Source organism: Oratosquilla oratoria, chromosome 18 (assembly GCF_046742065.1).
Source record: "Oratosquilla oratoria isolate Oo_2021 chromosome 18, ASM4674206v1, whole genome shotgun sequence".
Lineage (NCBI taxonomy): Eukaryota > Metazoa > Arthropoda > Malacostraca > Stomatopoda > Squillidae > Oratosquilla > Oratosquilla oratoria.
Window position 1 is genome coordinate 9931217 of NC_134794.1, and position 4766 is coordinate 9935982.

Sequence of the window (4766 nt, forward strand, 5' to 3'; positions counted from 1 at the left end):
TCCTTAAGGCTGATTCACACTATATGTCACGTGACCGACACCTAACGTACCGTACCGACAAAATATGGTTAAACGGCGTACCACAAAATTCCCACAAGGAAATCTGGATTTCCACATTTTCCCCACAAAAAGGAATTACTATATACACAAATAAGTTCATTGCAACATGTAATTTGCTCACAAAGCATCCCATGTTATCAAATTTCTCAGACACAAATTTGTGGAAAATTCCCACAAAATGGCATCGGTGCACACTTCTCCAGACTTGCATCGACATTTGTCGGTCACCTTTCTCTGCGAGAATATTTTGCCGTGTCTGACAGGAAACGTTCAAGTTCGGAACTTGTGCGTGTTGGATAGTGTGAACACGGTACCGTCGCCAATACTTAACCGTGACCAACCGCTGAGTAGCCAGTTGCCATCTCGCTCTCGACCATGAGTGGCTTGTGATATGCCCCATAAACACAACAACAACAACAACGCAAAGAACAACATTTGGACAGATATAGGCGAAGAATTACATTACTGCATATTTTAGTAAAGCCGTTTAAAATGTGTTAGGTAGAAATCTATACACTTTCCACATTGATGGAAATATTTTCCGTAATATATAAACATACTGTATGTATCTATACAAACAAAAAACGTGGAAATGGGAGTAATTTAAAATTGCATCACAGTGTACATACTCGCATAGTTACACAGCAAAAACTATATTTTGAACCAAAGTAAATTATTACACTGAATAACAGAAATTAAACCCATTTTTCACTTTTTTCATATTCCAAAATTTATTTTCATAGTACAAACCAAATTGTTAGTTTTTAAGTTTCGTGAAACACGTCCACACATATCAAGCAAAGAAAGCTCAGGAAGTCTCACGCAAACTATGGTTGGCCCTGAGGAGAATTTTCAAATTTTCATAAAGTCTTTTTTGAGGCAAAAGCTCGATTTGGAACATTACCTCCCTGCCTAAGGAGGTAAAAAATATTGCACGTTTGTCGGGCGTGTCCTGTTCATTCCCCTTTGAAGAAATAACAAAAGTATCTTTGATCAAGTTGGGTAGAATACATGTTGCAAGAACAATATTATCAACATTTTCTGGCTTGGAGTTCAGCACCTTACGAAATATCCTAAACCTCTGTGGCATTCCAAATACATTCTCCCACACTATGGGCTCGAGATAAGCGATAATTGAAATATGTTTTTGTTACATCATCACCAAATTCCTCAAGCAAAATTAATAATTCATAACTGATACTTCGACATTCTGGAGTAGTGATAGAATTTTAGTTCATAATCAAGCACTTCTTTATAAAGTGTGATATGTTCATATTTTGTTTTCTCTTTTTCAGTTATTTTTTTTCACTCAGTGGTTTTTTATTCCGCGAAACTCCTCTTTCTCTTCCAAAAACAGCTCCATCACTGCCAAGTCTGTGACACAAATATTCTCAAACACGTGTCTCTAATTATAATGTAAACAATAATGATAATTATATCAATAAAAATTATGATGATATAAATAATAATCACAATAATTATTATTATTGTTATTATTAATATCGAACTGCAGAAGACCTGATGGATGGTGTGAATGCGTTTGCTGTTTACGGAGAATGACGTAACGGTAACGTATTATAGGTACGTTCCGATTACGTGTTTGTATAGTGTGAATCAGACCTTAGTTACAATGACGTATTTTAGATATTTTGTTGTCCCTAACGACAGACGGTTTCAATCAGGCGAAGACACGGCTCCGTACAGACTACATACTGATTACCATAATAATGTACTGACAAGTCTTTTTACTTGTCAATGAATCGTAGTTCGTTACAAAAAGGGAAAGAAAATAATAATAGTAATAATAATAATAATAGTAATAATAATAATAACAAAAGTAATGATAATAATAAAATAATTATAATAATAATAATAATAATAATAATATAAAGGCCTCGGTCGCATTCGAGTACCTGCAGTGACGTCACACTGCCCCAAAATCACAACGTCAATATGCTACATGTCCATTGCAAGGACATTTATGGAAAACATGGACAGACTTTAAGCTTCTATTTTGCCCACAGCATCTATTTCTAATATGTGTGGCTCACACGCTATACTATGTATATACGAGTACAGTCGGGGGGAAATTATTCTGCAATAACAAGACAGGCATTAACCTTTTGCCTGTAATACGGAGGAATCAACACAGTATTGGATCTTCCTCAGCCTAAAATCGTGATATTTCCCATGAATATACAAAGGTGTGGGCTTACCTGAAGAAGAAGAATGCGATGAAGAACAATACGAGCAAGAAGAAGAATACAAGCAAGAAGAAAGTGAAGAAGAATAATGCGAAGATGTAGAAGTAGAAGAGGAAGAAGAATGCGAAGAAGAAGAAAGTGAAGAAGAATAATGCGAAGATGTAGAAGTAGAAGAGGAAGAAGTATGCGAAGATGTAGAAGTAGAAGAGGAAGAAGAATGCGAAGATGTAGAAGTAGAAGAGGAAGAAGAATGCGAAGATGTAGAAGTAGAAGATGGTGCAGAAGAAGAATGCGAAGAAGAAGGGCATCAAAAACCTAGACCATCACCCCCCCCCCCCCCCCGGTCGCAGCCCAGTTCTGGTGGGAACATAAATCTCAGAAGCGCTCAGCTGTCCTGACACTTGGTATGGTGTGCGGTTAATTTTGTTGACATATTAATGTTGGGTTTTAGTAGAGCTGGACGCGTTCCTGTGTCCTGACTATATATGTTTCATTCAGAACACCTAGGAACACGCCCAGCTCCGGGTTTTAGTGAGTATAACGTTTCTAAAACTTATCAGTTGTTACTCTTTCTTGTTGGGAGATTCTAATTCCATCATTCAAGGCCTTTCTAGATAGGGTTATTGGTGTATGTTTTATAGTGCCTTGTTAGAGGCGTACAGTATATAAAAAACTATCTTACATCGAGTAAAAGAGTAACTTACAAAAATTGGAAGCTTTACATATATATATAAATATATATATATATATATATATATATATATATATATATATATATATCTATATATTAAACTTTTGACAAAAGCCCGTCTAACTTGAAGGACCTAACTGGTGTATATGGATATCCTAATTTTTTACCCTTTTAGCCTCTCCATTTAAAAAATCAAAACAATAGGTAATTTTGAACAAATATTTAAAGAACTACATGTTCACAAATGGGTTAATCATGTTCCCCATCAGATTAACAAAATAATCTGCTGTTAGAATAAAAGCCTAAAAGTGCAATGAAGGCCGTAACACAAAAAAAGCATGTAAGCTTTTTTGTGTTATCCTTGGCATTTGTAATTGTTGTTTCGGACTGTGTTCTTTTTCATTATCTGCACTTCATGTATATTGATTCAATGCCAAATAATATTTATTTATTTTATTTATTATTTAATTCAAGATATATATAATTTTGTGAGTCTCTCGCTGCCTTTTATATTTATTAAATTTACTGTCAGACAATCTTCTTTATATGAGGAAAACATTCCGAATAATTCGAGATATCAAATGTGGTAGATAATCTGAAATGTGGACAAGGCATAATCGAAGAAAATTATGTTTACTATATTATTCTTTTGCATGGGAAAGCTAATACATTCATACAATCTTGGGGGAAAAAATGACAAGAATGTCGACAATATAAGTGACGACGCGAGCCAAAATGAAAACTATCGTATTATTTGGCCGAGACTCATACCTCCACATCCCGCTCAACCATCCTCACCCGTACGGGTGCGTGCGCGAGCGCGTATCGGTTGGAAAGTTCACTACACCCAACGCCTCCCTCCACCACGTAGCCTCCTTAGCTCAGTGGTAGAGCACTGGTCTCGTAAACCAGGGGTCGTGAGTTCAAACCTCACAGGGGGCAGTTAGTGTCACATCCTCTCGAGGAACTTGTTTAATTGATATGGATCAGGTCGAGAAAACATTTCCTAAATCGACTTCACCAACTATTAATGCTTCCTCACCTTCTTGAAAATTTACTAAAAATTCGTAAATTCCTGCTTACCTCATTATTCCACTTCACACCATATGCTAACTTTATACACTCCCTTTTGGTATTTAAATTCAATTTCTCTACATATACGACATATAATAGGAGTCTATTTTATTAAAATAATTCCAAGAATATGGACTCACTGCCAACCGACCAGCTCGTCGTATCGATGTGACGTAGGAGCACTGCCCCTGCGCCGACCAATGAAAGCCCGGGAAATCGTTGAACAGACAGAATAACCAGCTGAGCGCTACGTAGCACAGCGGAACCAAATCCTGCATACATTCGGCCTTAATAAACCAAGCAAATCATCTCGTTCTCTTCCAGCTATTGCCTTATCGTGAGGTACAGCTGCAGTGAATGATGCTTACTCTAATTCCAAACACACGACCCGGTTAATTCAAATTACTTTCGCTGTAAAAGAATTTATTTAATATAAGCATCGCCGCGAATTGCGCTCTTACTCTACCAACGTCTCCTGGCAATTTTATCAAACCATGTCAACCTCGTTGGTAACATTTATTATGAAGCTAACCTCATATAGCAATATCGACCAAATTGATATCCAGAAATCTTATTGAGACGTTAAAGCTGGGTTAGAAAACATAATCTAATGTTAAAAATTATATATTCAAATGCATTTCAATAAATTCTGCAACGAATTCGGGAACTCATGTTGTTATAGATCTAAATATGTAATTTTAATAATACAAAAAGTTGGCAACATTTGTTGAAAATGT

At 36.2% G+C, this 4766-nt stretch overlaps 1 non-coding gene across 1 annotated transcript; it reads left to right on the forward strand.

Moving 5' to 3' along the window:
• Nucleotides 1–3825: 3825 nt before the first annotated feature.
• On the forward strand, nucleotides 3826–3897 carry TRNAT-CGU (transfer RNA threonine (anticodon CGU)). The gene has a single exon. It is a non-coding gene; the product is annotated as a tRNA-Thr (tRNA).
• Nucleotides 3898–4766: the final 869 nt, after the last annotated feature.